Raw genomic sequence first — 18,011 nt, 5'->3', positions numbered from 1 at the left:
GCCGAGGCGTAATTATTTTTACAGAGGAATCTGAGGACAAGATTAAGGTCCCAAGGAGGGGATAACTGTCTAATGGTGGGGCGCAACCTTTGGGTGGCTCTGATAAATCTAACTATCCACGGGTGTGTCGCTAAGGGATAGTCTAAAAAGGAGCTAAGTGCCGAGATCTGCACCTTCAAGGTGCTTGGCCTAAGCCCTTTATCAAAACCGGCCTGCAGAAAGTCCAGAATTCTGGGTAAGTCGGGAGTGCCTGCCGCAACCTCAGACCTGCCACCCTCCAGACAGAAACGCCTCCAGATCTTCAAGTAGATTGCCGATGTGACCGGCTTCCTACTGGCCTTGATAGTGGCTATGACTTGGTTCGACAGACCTCTTGCCTTCAGGATGTTCCCTTCAGGATCCAGGCTGAGAGATGTAGCTTCTCTGGGTTCGGATGATACACTGGGCCCTGGTGGATTACATCTGCCCTGTGAGGAAGCTCCACTGGGTTCTCGATTGCCAGGTCTACTAGAAGAGAGAACCAACTCCTTCTTGGCCAGTATGGAACCACCAAAATTACTCGAGCTTGATCTTCCTTGATCTTTCTGAGAACAGCCGGAATTAGTGCCAGAGGAGAGAATGCATATGAGAGGGGCTCCGTCCATTGCTGGCTTAGACCATCTATCCCTTCCAGCAGATCCCGGGGGTTCAGCGAGAAGAATCTTAAAACCTTCGAATTTCTCCTGTTTGCGAAGAGGTCTATACTGGGAGTGCCCCAACGCAGACACAACTCCTGGAAGATGTCTTGGTTGAGTTCCTACTCTGTTGCAAACACTCTTCTCCTGCTCAAGTAGTCTGCAATGACATTCTGGGAGCCCTCTAGATGAATTGCCGAGATGGAAAGGACCGATCTTTCTGCCCAGCGAAATATTTTCCCCGCCAGCTCCTGCAGCGGATGGTGTCTTGAACCTCCTTGGTGTTTCAGAAAGGAAACCGTTGTCACATTGTCGGACAATATCCTGACATGACGATTCTCCAGAGTGCGACGGTTCCTTCTCAGGGCTTCCCAGACAGCATACAGCTCTTTGAAGTTGGATGAGTTGTGAACGACGTCTGGAGGCCATCTCCCTTGTAGGATCCTGCCTTCTAAATGAGCTCCCCAGCCGCTGGCGTCTGTAGTAACCACTACGTAGGGATCGGTAGACCATAGCACTCCGAGTCTTAGTTTTTCTGGGTCTGTCCACCAAAGGAGAGATCTTCGTACTGGATCTGGTAGACAAAGTACTGTCCAGAGAAGACTGACGACGGTCCCACTTGGAGAGAATTAAACTCTGCAGTGGTCTTGAATGGAACTGTGCCCATCTTACACACGGTATGCAAGCCGTCATTAGACCTAGCACTCTCATGGCCATCCTTATTGAGACTCTGCGTTCTAACAGGAGTCTGATCTGAATCTGTATTGCCTCCAGCTTGGACTCGGGTAGTAGGGATATTCTGTTTGCAGAGTCCAGAGAGACCCCCAGGAAGATCTTTCTGTGCTCCGGAATCAGGTCGGATTTCTGCCAGTTTATGATCCATCCCAATTGTTCCATCACGGAGATAGTTCGGTTCCTGTGATCCGACAGGATTTCTGTTGTTCTTGCTACCAAGAGAAAATCGTCGAGATATGGGACTATTATGATCCCTTGGTTCCTCAGGAAAGCCACGATCTCTGACACCAACTTTGTAAATACACGAGGTGCTGAGGCAAGTCCGAACGGAAGGCACTGAAACTGGTAGTGACAAGTCCCGGACGGCAGAACTACCGCAAACCTCAGAAGCCTCTGAGATAGACGGTGGACAGGGACCTGATAATAGGCACTCTTCAGGTCAAGAGTGCACATCACAGCATCCTGATCTATGAGGAGGATTGCTGAACGAATGGACTCCATACGAAACCTCTTGTACCTGACCCAGGCATTCAGAGGTTTCAGATTTACAATTGTGCGAGAATCGCCGGACGGTTTCGTTATGGAGAAAAGGGAAGAGTAGTGTCCCTGGCCTACTTCTAGTGGTGGCACTAGTACTATGACTTCTGAGGAAAGCATATCCATTAAGTCTATTAACATGGGAGAGTCTCGCATAACCACCGTAGGTACGATGTACCTGTCTGGTGGAGGGGAGTAGAGCTCGATACTGTAGCCTTCTGACACGGTCCGAAGGACCCACTGATTTTGAGTGATTCTGTCACAGTTTCTCGCAAAATGGCGAAGCCTTCCCCCTAATAAGAGTGGCGTCATTGCGACTTAGATTTAGAGGAGGGGCTGAAGAAGAAACTTCTGTTCTTATTACCGTGGCCACGTGAACCCCTATTAAAACCTCTATTGGATCTTCCCCCTCTGAAGTCGGACTGTCTTCTGAAGGGAAACGCTCTCTGAAAATACTGAGACCTCTTAGGCTTATCCTCCGGAAAGCCTTTTATCTTGTCAGAAGCCGACTCTAAGATAGTGTCTAGGGAAGGACCGAACACCCTAGCCCCTGAAAAGGGAATTGAACACAACTTTGTTTTGGAAGCATTATCGCCAGACCAAGACCTTAGCCAGACCACTCTCCTAGCCGCATTGGATAATGACCCATTTTTGGCTGAAAATCTGACTGATTCAGCCGTCATATCAGATAGAAAAGCAGTGGCAGATCTCATTATAGGGAGAGAGTTTAGGATTTCAGACCTCGGGGTCTTATTAGAGAGATGCTCCTCTAATTGACCCATCCAAAGGTGCATAGACCGGGCTACCGAGGTAGCTGCAATGTTGGTCTTAATTAGAGCCGCGGAAGATTCCCAGGCTCTCTTTAGCAGTATGTCCGCTTTCCGATCCATCGGATCGTGCAAGTTTGATGAGTCCTCGAATGGTATAGCTGTCTTTTTGGCAACCTTCGCCACCGGGACATCCACCTTGGGTATCTCATCCCATAGCTTTACATCCTCCGGCTCAAAAGGTAGATGCGCCTTAAAGTCTTTAGACAATATCAGCCGACGTTCTGCCTCTTTCCACTCCTCGAGTACCATGGCTTTAATATGCTCACTAACTGGGAAAACAGTTTGCCGACGTGACATAAGTCCCCCAAACATCAGGTCCTGCCTGGATTGTGGCTTAGATGTCTCTTCTATCTGCATAGTGCATCGCACCGCCTGCACCAGATCATTTGTATCCTCCGCCTGGAAGAGGTATTTCCTTTGGTGGTCCTGGCTTCCAGAAGGAAGCTCACCCTCTTCTTCTGAGACAAGGTCTTCAGAGGCAGACCTGTCTTCGGAGGTATATTCCAGCTCCCGTCTGGCCCTTTTGCGACTGGGAATGGGGCTGGACTTTTCCACCATGCTAGCCAGAGAAGCTTGGACCTCTTCTCGTATTAGGGACCTCATTTCAGACAATAAAGCGGGCTGCTCGTCTCTCATAACCTTGGATGTGTAATCTGCACATAAGGTTTTTCCATGAGTGTCCGGGAGCTTCACACTACATATAGATGTAGTATACACTACATCTACTGGACTTCCCAGAGGCCTTGCCGGACTTCTTAGCTTGACCAGGGGGGACAGTGGGGGTTCCCTTATCCTTAAATGACATAAGATAGGGAAAGTAATGGGCGGCTGCTCAGTGTTTTGCCGATGGGGGAGTTTGCGCTATGCGCACTTACCCCCTCCTCAGGTGGCATGCCTTCCATGATTCTCGTAGTAGCAGGCCCCCGCAGCTCCCAGCGTCTAACAGCAGCGCATCAGCCACTGTGTGATCCACACTAGCGCGCGCACACACTCCCCCGTACATACAGCGTTACCGGAAGTGACGGTAACGGATACCGCGAAACCGGAAGTGACGCGGTCCCTGGGAACTTCCGCCAGAAGACTCCACGTCCGGCACCACGCCGTCTGGATGCTGCTGCAGACCTCAGGAACCGCGTCCGCAGCCGAGAGCCTCCCACCGGGAGGAGCGGCTGCTGGTCTTTGGAGCAGAGGGACCCCCTCTGGAGGGTTTCTGCCCTGAGCCTCTTGACAGGGGGAAGGGTATTGGCAAGCCGCACGATCCCCCTGAGCTCCGGTAAGCTGCGCAGCTTCTCTCGTGCGTCCCTTGCAGGGACAGGAAAAACACTAAGGATTGGCGGTGGGACCGGACCTTTTGAACTCTCGTGTGTTTCCTGTCCCAGCAAGGGGAGAAGGACGTCCTCCAGGGTGCTGTCAGGAGGGACGTCCTGGAAAAAACAATGTATACCAGTGTGAATATGAATACCTGCTGGTAGTAGGTTTTCAATATGCCTTGATCATTAATTGTATTAATAGCATTGTGAGATTAAACACTGCCAGGATCTACGGGTATGTGCACACGTTGCGGATTAGCCTTAGGAATTTCTGGTGCAGATTTTGCCTCTCCTGGCAGAAAACGCAGCTGCGGATTTGTCACATTTGTTCTGCGTTTTTTCTGCGGATTTACTGCTTTTTTTACCCCTGCGGTTTTCTATAATGGAGTGGGTACAAAAACGCTGCAGATCCGCAAAAAAGACGTGACATGCTGCTACTTTTAATCCGCAGCGTTTCCGCACCGGATTTTCCGCAACGTCTGCCCAGCTTTGTACTGTAAATCAATTGCGGATCTGCAGCATTTCTGCACCGCAAAAATGCTGCGGATCCGCAGAGAATCCGCAACGTGTGCACAAGGATTCTATTTGTTGGTCAGTGTTTGCTAACATTCCTTATGTGTTGTTATTGTCTGTGTGGCACTGCACTGTTTTGCACTTAAGTGTGTTTTTGTACATAAATATTTTTATCTTTAGGCTACATTAAAAGCTAAGTTTTATATTACCACTTATTTGCTACATCTCTACTGATGCAGTAGCAAGGCTTGGTGTCAGCAGCTGTCATGGACAGCTTTAGGCTTAGTAATGAAAACGTCAGCCCGACACCCTCATTACTAAGCAGAAGAGTAAAACACAAACACACACATTGTCACCAACCCATGTACGAGCGTTAACAGAACGAACATATACACCGACGCCAACATCGCCTGCAACAAAAATAAAATAATAAACCACAATATTCTTCACCTGTCCGCCAGGAAGATAATCCATAATGTCTCACAACGATCCTGATCACTTTGCGAACAGTCACATCAGTGATGTGAATTCTCTTAGAGACAGCCGGCGATGCACTGACAGGAAGTAATCATTCCTGCAGTGTATCACTGTGCTGCTGTGAGAGTTCACAGGAGTTCATCAGCTCCGGTGATCTCCCTTACGGCACCACTGCTGCATTGGAAAGTTCTCACGCAGTGGTGCCGCAAGTGAGAGCACTGGAGCTGATGAACTCCAGTGAACTCACGGCAGCTCAGTGATATACTGCAGGAGCGACTTCACCTGTCAGTGTTATCGCCAGGGGCCGGGTAGAGCGGTGACATCTCCCAATGTGATTGTTCTAAACGTGAGATCGCTGTGGGCCACTCGGGATTACGTGGACTACAGCGGACAGGTGAGTATATGCTGGTTTATTATTTTACATTCTTTCTAGGAGACGAGGGCATCGGGCAGTTGGTGTTAGGTGAGCATAGTGGGTTTTTATTTTTATTTAAATATGTATGTAAATTTACTTTAAAAAAAAAAAAAAAAAAACTGAGCACAGGCGCCGGCAGATGAGACTACGTCTCCCATCAGTGGCACCTGCTGTCATCGTTATCAGCGACAGCAGACGTAGCCTGATGGGAGCAGTAGCCTCATCAGCCCACGCCTGCGGGTCACACCGTCACAGCTGCGGGGTCATGCTGACATTTGACAGCATGACCCCGCAGCTCTGTGACCGACAGTCTTACCGGTGGTGGCATTACCGCCAATAAGAACCACCACACAGGTGTTTCCCACACTGTCACACAGATGACAGCATGGGAAACACAATAGGAAGTCAGTAGAGCACAAAACAAAAACTCATCAAATCCACAAACATTTTTATACCTGCATTTTTGCTGACTTCAATTGAAGTCAATGGGTGCAAAAACACAAAAAGAATCGACATCCTGCAGAAAAAAAACACACTGCAAATAAGCACGGAAATTTACTTATCATGTGCATAACACTTCAGGATTGTCATGGAATAAGCTTGCATAAGGATTCCATAGCATTTCTGGCCTACTTCTGTACAAAGAAAACGCATCAAAAATGCACTGTGTGTACATAGCCTAACTGATGCAACAAAAACGCCCTGACCAATTATTGACTGCATTTACTGCATAGGCAGCATCAATAGTAAAAAGTTGGTCACACTTGTCAAACACTATGTTTTACAAGTGTGACCAACCTGTCATTCAGTTTTCCAACCGATGCTACAGATCGCTTGCAAAACGCTAGTGTTTAGCGGGAATAAGCATGCCAATTCCGCATGCGATATACCTGTGGCAGAAGTTGCAGAATTGCTGCGGAAATTTTCGCTGCAATTCCGGACCGTGTGCACTTAGCCTTTCATAACCAGAATGGTTTCTGATATTCTCTAAGAATACCTTATGAATTGTGAACACTGTTTAAAAGGCTGACATATCACATCCCCCTCAGTGTTAGACATATTTTTTTGGAGTGGGGTCTGTCTCATACAGGTTTTAAAATGGTTCATGCAATTGGAGATTTAATGAGGGTGGCCTGTGGAACCACAAAAGAGTATAACTAGATTTTCACCATTGTCAGTCTTGAAAGAGACACCGTTTGTTTGTTTTTTGCTCTTTGATCTACTAACCGTGAACATTGTATAAATTCAAAATCTGTATATTAGACCATCGTCTGTGACAGATTTTGCATTAAATATCGCCCCATTTCAGTAATTGTATGCGCACTGGGGTCTGTTTCATATGGTTCCTCAAAATGTCCATACAAGAGAGGCTTAATAATCGTGGTTGTGTACATTCCTAAATAAAGGAAAAAAAAAAAAAAAAAAAAGGTATGAACTGTGATATAAACTGGTGTGCATGCAGCGTGTAAGCCACTAAACAGAAAAAAACAAAGACAGAATTATAATTATTAAATACCCTACAGTAAGTAAATAGAATAGTGCATGAAAATAATATACAGTACTTAGTTAACATGTTTTTTTTACAAAAAAAAGAAAAAATGCAAAGCCACCCCACATGGTCTCATGTCTGTGTGTCCACTAGTTGGCCTCAGTCCATCTCAGCCCTTATCAACATGCATGTCACTTACTAAACACTAAAGTCCCTGTCATCTTTCTACTGTGTGGTATAAAAGAGAATATTTTGAGGGGGGGGGGGGGTTCTTACTTGATACACTGTATACCAGCATTATCTGCTTGAGTCCATTGTCTCTGCATCTTGGCACTCTGTCCTTTTTTTTAAGTATTCACTTTTGTGTCATTTCACCTTTTAGACTAAATTAAAAGTTAAATTTTGAACCTATTATTTGCTATACCTTACACATGAAGGCAGACACACAGGCGGGCTTTATGCACGGACGCAGACACACAGGCGGGCTGATGCACGGACGCAGACACACCGGCGGGCTTTATGCACGGACGCAGACACACAGGCGAGCTGATGCACGGACGCAGACACACAGGCGAGCTGATGCACGGACGCAGACACACAGGCGGGCTGATGCACGGACGCAGACACACAGGCGGGCTGATGCACGGACGCAGACACACAGGCGGGCTGATGCACGGACGCAGACACACAGGCGGGCTGATGCACGGACGCAGACAGACAGGCGGGCTTAGGCTAAGTTCACATTAGCGTATCTGTGCGCAGTGTTTCATCTGCATGCTTAAACGAATGCCAAAACACATTAAAATGCATACTTACGCTGCAATTTTTATCCGCATCATCTTACGCATGGTGCCAAAAAAATGCTGTGTGTGTCTCAATCAGTTCCTGTACATGCTCAGTCTGAAGTAAGCATGCATATCGAACGCATGTCCTTGCGTACCAATATGTTCCCATAGACAGTAATGCGTTTTGACGCACTCATCCGCATGCCTGCTCATATTTAACACTTCAAAAAATGTAACATGTTGCGCTCTGAGGACACCGCGAAACGACGCACGCGGACGCATCCGCATACAATCTGATACAAACGCATGTCTCTGCATACACAATGTTAAATATAGGTACGCAAAACGTATGCAGATCTATACGCAGGCATACGCTGCGCACAGATACGCTAATGTGAACCCAGCCTTATATATGGACAGACACGGGCAGCCTTACATACAGGCAGGCTGATATACGGACGCAGACACACTTACATACACAGGTAAATACACGCACACACTGGACATACTCCCACCCAGAGTTACTGACCATGAAGCCGGTGAAGTCTGAGAGGAGTGAGAGCCCGGCCTCAGCGGAGGGTAAATGTAGAGTGTATGGGCTCCTTCCAGGTGTGATGTCATTTCCGGGGGCGTGTCCTATCGGGAAGGGGCGTGTTCTCCAAGGCGGCATAGGAAAGCAGCATGATAGCTTGTGGACGCCATGGAGGTCAGTGGTTTCAGGGTGAAAAATGCTACTTGCCGATCGCTATTCGCTATTGGGGGGAAGCCCTGTGGTGGTCGACCTACGTGTCTGTGTGGGGAGTGACCCGTGGTGGGATTTTGGGGGTCTCCGCTGCTGCTGGCTATTGTGGGGGGCCTCCGCTGCTGCTGGCTATTGTGGGGGACCCCTGCAGTAGGATTTTGGGGGGCGCTGCTGCTGGCTATTGTGGGGGACCCCTGTGGTGGGATTTTGGGGGGCTCCGCTGCTGCTGGCTATTGTGGGGGACCGCTGCGGTTTTGGGGGGCTCCGCTGCTGCTGGCTATTGTGGGGGACCCCTGTGGTGGGATTTTGGTGGGCTCCGCTGCTGCTGGCTATTGTGGGGGATCCCTGCGGTGGGATTTTGGGGGGCTCCGCTGCTGCTGGCTATTGTGGGGGACCCCTGCGGTGGGATTTTGGGGGGCTCTGCTGCTGCTGGCTATTGTGGGGGGACCCCTGCGGTGGGATTTTGGGAGGCTCCGCTGCTGCTGGCTATTGTGGGGGACCCCTGTGGTGGGATTTTGGGGGGACCTGCTGCTGCTGGCTATTGTGGGATTTTGTGGGGGGGGGACTGCTGCTGGCTGTTGTGGTGGACTTCTGTGGTAGGCAACCTGCTTGTGTGAGGGGGGCTGCAGGCTATTGGGGGACCCCTGACCTGCTTGTGGGGGGGCGACCTGCTGCATGCTATTGGGGGTGACCCATTTTAGTGGGGGGTGACCTGCTTGTGGGGGGGGGGGCCTGCTGCTGGCAATTGGGGGAACCCCTGTGGTGGGATTTAGGGGTGACCTGCTGTTTATGGGGTGACTTGTTTGGGGTGGGAGACCTGCTGCTGGCTATTGGGGTGACCCCTATGGTGGGACCCATGTGGTGTGATTTGGGGGCGACCTGCGTGCGGGGGACCCCTTTTAGTGAGGGTGACCTGCTTATGGTTGGGTTTGGGGAGGCGACCTGCTTGTTGCGGGACCCCTTTTAGTGGGGGCGACCTGCTTGTGGAGGGGTGACCTGCTGATGGCTATTGATGGGCCCCTGTGGTGGGGTTTGGGGGTGACCTGCTGGCTATTGAGGGGGACCCCTGTGGTGGGGTTTGGAGGTGACTTGCTGCTTACGGGGTGGACCCCTTTTAGTGGGGGCGACCTGCTGCTGGCTATTGGGGAGACCCTGGTGGCGGGGTTTGAGGGCGACATGCTTGTGGTCGGGTTTTGGGAGGGCGTGACCTGCTGTCTATTGGGGGGGACCTGCTGCAAGCTATTGGGGGACCCCTGTGGTGGGATGTGGGGGTGACCTGCTTGTGGTGGGATGTGGGGAGGCAACCTGCATGGGAGGGGTGACCTGCTGCAGGCTATTTGGGGGACCCCTGTGGTGAGATTTGAGGGCGACCTGCTTGTGGGGAGGCGACCTGCTTGTCGTTGAATGTGGGGAGGCGACCTGCTTGTCGTTGAATGTGGGGAGGCGACCTGCTTGTCGTTGAATGTGGGGAGGCGACCTGCTTGTCGTTGAATGTGGGGAGGCGACCTGCTTGTCGTTGAATGTGGGGAGGCGACCTGCTTGTCGTTGAATGTGGGGAGGCGACCTGCTTGTCGTTGAATGTGGGGAGGCGACCTGCTTGTCGTTGAATGTGGGGAGGCGACCTGCTTGTCGTTGAATGTGGGGAGGCGACCTGCTTGTCGTTGAATGTGGGGAGGCGACCTGCTTGTCGTTGAATGTGGGGAGGCGACCTGCTTGTCGTTGAATGTGGGGAGGCGACCTGCTTGTCGTTGAATGTGGGGAGGCGACCTGCTTGTCGTTGAATGTGGGGAGGCGACCTGCTTGTCGTTGAATGTGGGGAGGCGACCTGCTTGTCGTTGAATGTGGGGAGGCGACCTGCTTGTCGTTGAATGTGGGGAGGCGACCTGCTTGTCGTTGAATGTGGGGAGGCGACCTGCTTGTCGTAGAATGTGGGGAGGCGACCTGCTTGTCGTGGAATGTGGGGAGGCGACCTGCTTGTCGTGGAATGTGGGGAGGCGACCTGCTTGTCGTGGAATGTGGGGAGGCGACCTGCTGCTGGCTATTGGAGGGATCCCGTGGTGGGATTTGGGGACGACCTGCTGCTTACAGATGGAACCCTTTTATTGGGGGGTGACCTGTTGCTTACTGGGGGATCCCTTTTATTGGGGGGCGACCTGCTTATGGGTTGGGTTTGGGGGGGGCTGAAGAGGGTTTAAGCTGGGTGGGGGGTGGACATCGAAGGGGGTGTGTGCTGGGTGGGGGGGTCCACGTCCGATGGGTGTTGGACGTCCGATGGGGGTTTGTGGGGGTTGGACGTCCGAAGGGGGTGTGTGCTGGGTGGGGGGGGTCCACGTCCGATGGGGGTTTGTGCTGGGTGGGGGGGTCCACGTCTGATGGGGGTTTGTGCGGGGTGGGGGGTCTGCATCTGGGGGTTTCTGCTGGGTGGGGGGTTCCGCGTCCGGTGGGGGTTGTACGTCCGATGGGGGTTTGTGGGGGTTGGACGTCCAATGGGGGTTGGACGTCCGATGGGGGTTGGACGTCCGATGGGGGTTTGTGGGGGTTGGACGTCCGATGAGAGTTTAAGCTGGGGCGATGTTCGATTGGAGGGGGTGTCTGATGGGATTTATGGTTGGGGCAGGGGGCGTCATATTTGGATTTACGCTTGAGGGGAGGGAATGTCTGGTGGGCTTTGGATTTATCCTGTGGGGTCCGCTGGTTAATGTGAGGTGGATGTTTCTGACTGGGGGAGCGAGGTTATGCTGTGTGGCCATCTGGTTGATGTGGGGGGGGGGCTAATGCTTCATTGGGGTACACAAAAAAAAATATGAGTGTATGCTGCTTATGCTATGCAAAAAAAAAATTTAGGTATTTCCCTGTAGAGGATGCCACACCACCAACTGGCACGAAGCTAATCCTTTTTAGCTTAATGTCAGTAGGAGGCAGACATGGGTCTGGACCACCCAGCCCAGTTTCTGACTTAGGTTTTGGGGGGTTTCTTTATTAACGATTTTCCTTTTTCTTTTTTTTTTTTTTTCCAGATACGGCTTTTGAGGGCGACAGTGGAATTCTCACTCTAATCTCCCACCTAGAATTGTCACTACCGTATCATCTGTGGTCTACGAGGCAAGGCCCTAACACATCAAGAGTGTTTGTGGTTCCCCAGAGGACGGTCCATGCCACGAATCCCCCTACCCTCTGGCCCCCCCAGAGCCAGATAGAGTAGGGAGGGAAGACGAATCCGTTATGTGCCAGCCGCCGAAAGGTCTGCGTCCAGGTTATTCCATGCCCATCTTCATCATCGGTCTGTGAAGAATGATGTGTGATCTTCAGGACACATATATCCTACCAGGCAGTGAGGGGGCTACTTTTAAAAAAAAAATGGAAAGGACAGGACAAGTATGTCCTAGTTTGCCCCTGAACAATATGGACGTCTCCTGGGGAAACCTTCCTATTCATGCAGCCTCCATGTTTTCCAGAGGCTCCTGTGACCCTGCTCTTAAAATATCCAGGCTTCGGTCTAGGCCTTCTCTGGTGGCCGGTCCACACCGCCAGTGCCCTGAACAATCATGCACGCCAACTTTCTAGTGTGTCCTACTCTGCACCTATCAGTTTAAGAGTACTTCGCTTCTGCAACAGAGGACTAAAGTCTGCCTCCCAAGAGATCTGCTGTTCAATTTTGGTTGTTTTGGAAATGTTCTGTCCAAAAAAACGACGGGACAACTCTCCGACCCGCCAGGAAAAGACGAGACCTTCCTTTAGGCCAACCCCCTCCTGGCATCCATGAACCCACCAGCACTGGTCTGCTAGGCCTGGATCTAGCAGACTCTCTTCGACATGATGGGGCGTTCCCACCTTGGATGTTTCTCAGGGTCGGCTGCCGTGTCCTTCACAATTCAAGGCCGGTATTATGATCTCTGGTCTGGGACACCGAAACCTCAGACATCGGAGGCAGGCCTGGGGGGAACAGAGCCACATACCAAACCGACAGTCCAGCCCGCAGGCACCAACAGCATATTACAGTTTTAAAATACTGTAGAAATGCATAAAATGAAACAAGCAAAGGCATAAAGTTATTCAATGCAAAAAAATGCAGTTTTATAAAATTAGAAATGTTTCTATATCTAATGGTAAAATGATATTTATCCAGTATTTCTATAAGTAAAAGTCTGAGATTTCTGTGGGAAATGGTCATTTGTTCCTCTTAAACCAGTTCTGAATGTAAATAAAACATTGCTCTGATTAAGGGTACCTTTACACAGTGCAATTTTGATCGCTACGACGGCACGATTCGTGACGTTGCAGCGTCGTATGATTATCGCTCCAGCGTCGTAGACTGCGGTCACACGTTGCAATACACAGCGCTGGAGCGATAATTTCATGACGTATTTGCGATGTAGAAGCCGTTGGTTACTGTGCGCACATCGTATACAACCTGTGTCACACGATGCAATCATGCCGCCACAGCGGGACACTAGACGACGAAAGAAAGTTTCAAACGATCTGCTACGACGTACGATTCTCAGCGGGGATCCGGATCGCAGTAGCGTGTCAGACACAACGATATCGTAAATGCATCGCTGGAACGTCACAAATCGTGCCGTCGTAGCGATCAAAATTGCACTGTGTAAAGGTACCCTAAGTCTCCACGTTGTATTTTAGTCTTTGCGTAGGGCAGGACAAGCCCATGATGTATCTGTGTAACACATGTAAGGTGCTATAATAACAGCCTTGGGCTAGTTTCACACCAGCATTCGGCAGGGCTGCAGATGGCAGCCTTCCTCCTCCGTTAAGGATACTTTCACACTAACGACGCTTGCTGTACGTCTCAATGCTTCGTTTTGGAGAAAAAATGCATCCTGCAAAGTTGCCTGCATTATGCGTTTTTTCTCCATAGACTTTCATTAGCAACACATTGGGACGGATTGCCACACGTCGCATCCGTCATGCGACAGATGCGTCGTGTTTTGGTGGACCGTCGGCACAAAAAAAGTTCCATGTAGCGTTTTTTGTGCGTGGAGTCTGCCATTTTCGACCGCGCATGTGCGGCCGAAACTCCGCCCCCTCCTCCCCGGAACTCACAATGGGCCACGGATGCGTTGTAAAACTGCCTCCGCTGCCCACGTTGTTCTACATAAAACACACTGTCCGTCGGACCGACGGTTTGCGACGGCCCGTACCGACTGACTAGTGTGAAAGTAGCCTAAGCCCTGCTCACTGCCACAACTCTTCATTCAGTTCTGCCTACGTCTGCATGCGTCCTGCATACCCTATCTTTAATATTGGGTACGCAGGCCAAGCGGATGCCTCCGCATGCGTTGTTTTAACGCTGCACCGACTGCAATAAAATGCAACATGTTGCGTTCGACGCAGTTCAGCGCATTTTCAAAATGAGGCATGCCTGCGTACCCAATGTTAGATAGGGGACGCATGCAGACTTAGGCAGAGCTGAAGGAAGAGGCGCAGCAGTGGGCGGGGCTTAATGGAGGAAGAAGGCTGCCGAACGCTGGTGTGAAACCTGCCTGAGACAGGTAAGCCACCTTTGAAACAATGTTCACATGTACAAGCTCTTAGCCCCTTTGTGGCGGGGCCAATTTTTTAAAATCTGACCAGTGTCACTTTATATAGTAATAACTCTGGAATGCTTCAACATCCCATTGATTTTGAGATTAATTTTTTTTTCGTGTTATATTAGACTTTATGATAATGGTAAACTTGAGTTGATATGTTTTGATTTATTTTGTAAAAAATCAGAAATTTTACAAATTTTAAAAAATATAAATCTTTAATGATTTTCCCTTTAAGGCCGAAGTCACACTAGAGAGGAATACGGACGAGTGCTATGCGAGAAAAACGCATAGCACTCGAACCAATGTTAATCTCCCATCACTTTTTTTTCACGGCCGTATATGTGCGAGTGAAATTGCAGTATGCTGTGATTTGCACCGTATATCAGCCGAGACTCGCCAATGAAAGTCTATTTGTGCAAGAAAAACTCGCACCACACGGGCCATCAGTGTGACTTGCGAGAAATACGCAACGGTGTCCTTTGAAAGGCCGACAATTCAGGTGCGGTGTACAGTAAAATCACACTGACAGGTTACAATAGAATAGATATATATACACACAGTATAGGTGTATTTAAAATCTAAAGAGATACACTACAGACCAAAAGTTTGGACACACCTTCTCATTTAAAGATTTTTCTGTATTTTCAGGACTATGAAAATTGTACATTCACACTGAAGGCATCAAAACTATGAATTAACACATGGAATTATATACTTAACAAAAAAGTGTGAAACAACTGAAATTATGTCTTATATTCTAGGTTCTTCAAAGTAGCCACCTTTTTCTTTGACTGCTTTGCACACTCTTGGCATTCTCTTGATGAGCTGCAAGAGGTAGTCACTGGGAATGATTTTCACTTCACAGGTGTGCCCTGTCAGGTTTAATAAGTGGGATTTCTTGCCTTATAAATGGGTTTGGGACCATCAGTTGTGTTGTGCAGAAGTCTGGTGGATACACAGCTGATAGTCCTACTGAATAGACTGTTAGCTGCTTTTTTCCTGCCATAATACAAATTCTAAGTAAAGAAAAACGAGTGGCCATCATTACTTTAAGAAATTAAGGTCAGTCAGTCCGAAAAATTGGGAAAACTTTGAAAGTGTCCCCAAGTGCAGTGGCAAAAACCACAAAGCGCTACTAAGAAACTGGCTCACATGAGGACCGCCCCAGGAAAGGAATACCAAGAGTCACCTCTGCTTCTGAGGATAAGTTTATCCGAGTCACCAGCCTCAGAAATCGCAGGTTAACAGCAGCTCAGATTAGAGACCAGGTCAATGCCACACAGAGTTCTAGCAGCAGACACATCTCTACAACAACTGTTAGGGCTTGTTTCCATTTGCGAGAAACACATCTGTATCTCGCATGTGGAAACCAAGCTGTGGCGCCGGCACTTTGGAGCGGAGCGTGCAGCTCCATGTGTTCCTATGCGGCCGCACGCTCCGCTCTGGAGTGCCGGTGCTACAGCTTGGTTTCCACATGCGAGATACGGACGTGTTTCTCGCAAATGGAAACAAGCCCTTAAGAGGAGACTTTGTGCAGCAGGCCTTCATGGTAAAATAGCTGCTAGGAAACCACTGCTAAGGACAGGCTACAAGCAGAAGAAACTTGTTTGGGCTAAATAACGCAAGGAATGGACATTAGACCAGTGGAAACCTGTGCTTTGGTCAGATGAGTCCAAATTTGAGATTTTTGGTTCCAACCACCGTGTCTTTGTACACAGAAAAGGTGAACGGATGGACTCTAAATGCCTGGTTTCCACCGTGAAGCATGGAGGAGGAGGTGTGATGGTGTGGGGGGCTTTGCTGGTGACACTGTTGGGGATTTATTCAAAACTGAAGGCATACTGAACCAGCATGGCTACCACAGCATCTTGCAGCGGCATGCTATTCCATCCGGTTTGCGTTTAGTTGGACCATCATTTATTTTTCAACAGGACAATGACCCCAAACACACCTTCAGGCTGTGTAAGGGCTATTTGACCAAGAAGGAGAGTGATGGGGTGCTACGCCAGATGACCTGTCCTCCACAGTCACCAGACCTGAACCCAATCGAGATGGTTTGGGGTGAGCTGAACCGCAGAGTGAAGGCAAAAGGGCCAACAAGTGCTAAGCATCTCTGGGAACTCCTTCAAGATTGTTGGAAGACCATTCCCAGTGACTACCTCTTGAAGCTCATCAAGAGAATGCCAAGAGTGTGCAAAGCAGTCATCAAAGCAAAACGTGGCTACTTTGAAAAACCTAGAATATAAGACATATTTTCAGTTGCCTTACACTTTTATTAAGTATATAATTCCACATAGTTTTGATGCCTTCAGTGTGAATGTACAGTTTTCATAGTCATGAAAATACAGAAAAATCTTTAAATGAGGTGTGTCTAAACATTTGGTCTGTACTGTCTGTGTGTATGTATGTGTGTGTGTGTGTGTGTGTATATGTGTATATATATATATATATATATATATATATATATACAGTGGGGCAAAAAAGTATTTAGTCAGTCAGCAATAGTGCAAGTTCCACCACTTAAAAAGATGAGAGGCGTCTGTAATTTACATCATAGGTAGACCTCAACTATGGGAGACAAACTGAGTAAAAAAAAATCCAGAAAATCACATTGTCTGTTTTTTTTACATTTAATTTGCATATTATGGTGGAAAATAAGTATTTGGTCAGAAACAAACAATCAAGATTTCTGGCTCTCACAGACCTGTAACTTCTTCTTTAAGAGTCTCCTCTTTCCTCCCCTCATTACCTGTAGTAATGGCACCTGTTTAAACTTGTTATCAGTATAAAAAGACACCTGTGCACACCCTCAAACAGTCTGACTCCAAACTCCACTATGGTGAAGACCAAAGAGCTGTCAGAGAACACCAGAAACAAAATTGTAGCCCTGCACCAGGCTGGGAAGACTGAATCTGCAATAGCCAACCAGCTTGGAGTGAAAAATCAACAGTGGGAGCAATAATTAGAAAATGGAAGACATACAAGACCACTGATAATCTCTCTCGATCTGGGGCTCCACGCAAAATCCCACCCCGTGGGGTCAGAATGATCACAAGAACGGTGAGCAAAAATCCAAGAACCACGCGGGGGGACCTAGTGAATGAACTGCAGAGAGCTGGGACCAATGTAACAAGGCCTACCATAAGTAACACACTACGCCACCATGGACTCAGATCCTGCAGTGCCAGTGTCCCACTGCTTAAGCCAGTACATATCTGGGCCCGTCTGAAGTTTGCTAGAGAGCATTTGGATGATCCAGAGGAGTTTTGGGAGAATGTCCTATGGTCTGATGAAACCAAACTGGAACTGTTTGGTAGAAACACAACTTGTTGTGTTTGGAGGAAAAAGAATACTGAGTTGCATCCATCAAACACCATACCTACTGTAAAGCATGGTGGTGGAAACATCATGCTTTGGGGCTGTTTCTCTGCAAAGGGTCCAGGACGACTGATCCGGGTACATGAAAGAATGAATGGGGCCATGTATCGTGAGATTTTGAGTGCAAACCTCCTTCCATCAGCAAGGGCATTGAAGATGAAACGTGGCTGGGTCTTTCAACATGACAATGATCCAAAGCACACTGCCAGGGCAACGAAGGAGTGGCTTCGTAAGAAGCATTTCAAGGTCCTGGAGTGGCCTAGCCAGTCTCCAGATCTCAACCCTATAGAAAACCTTTGGAGGGAGTTGAAAGTCCGTGTTGCCAAGCGAAAAGCCAAAAACATCACTGCTCTAGAGGAGATCTGCATGGACGAATGGGCCAACATACCAACAACAGTGTGTGGCAACCTTGTGAAGACTTACAGAAAACGTTTGACCTCTGTCATTGCCAACAAAGGATATTTTACAAAGTATTGAGATGAAATTTTGTTTCTGACCAAATACTTATTTTCCACCATAATATGCAAATTAAATGTTAAAAAAACAGACAATGTGATTTTCTGGATTTTTTTTTCTCAGT

General features: G+C 48.7%; 2 long non-coding RNA genes across 2 annotated transcripts in view; one reads left to right on the top strand and one right to left on the bottom strand.

Annotated features, from left to right (window-relative positions):
- The window catches only part of LOC143769835 (uncharacterized), a 259,674-nt gene extending 251,347 nt beyond the window's left edge, over nucleotides 1–8,327 (bottom strand). The window contains exon 1 of the long non-coding RNA XR_013214494.1: nucleotides 8,295–8,327. This is a non-coding gene — a long non-coding RNA (uncharacterized LOC143769835). The remainder of the gene's footprint in view (nucleotides 1–8,294) is intronic.
- Nucleotides 8,328–8,393: 66 nt separating this feature from the next.
- LOC143769831 (uncharacterized) lies at nucleotides 8,394–12,730 on the top strand. The gene is made up of 2 exons (XR_013214492.1): nucleotides 8,394–8,471; nucleotides 11,525–12,730. It is a non-coding gene; the product is annotated as an uncharacterized LOC143769831 (long non-coding RNA).
- The last annotated feature ends 5,281 nt before the right edge of the window (nucleotides 12,731–18,011 follow it).

Source organism: Ranitomeya variabilis, chromosome 4 (assembly GCF_051348905.1).
Source record: "Ranitomeya variabilis isolate aRanVar5 chromosome 4, aRanVar5.hap1, whole genome shotgun sequence".
NCBI lineage: Eukaryota > Metazoa > Chordata > Amphibia > Anura > Dendrobatidae > Ranitomeya > Ranitomeya variabilis.
The sequence above is the reverse complement of the archived record's forward strand: the minus strand, read 5'-3'. Positions and strand labels throughout refer to the sequence as shown.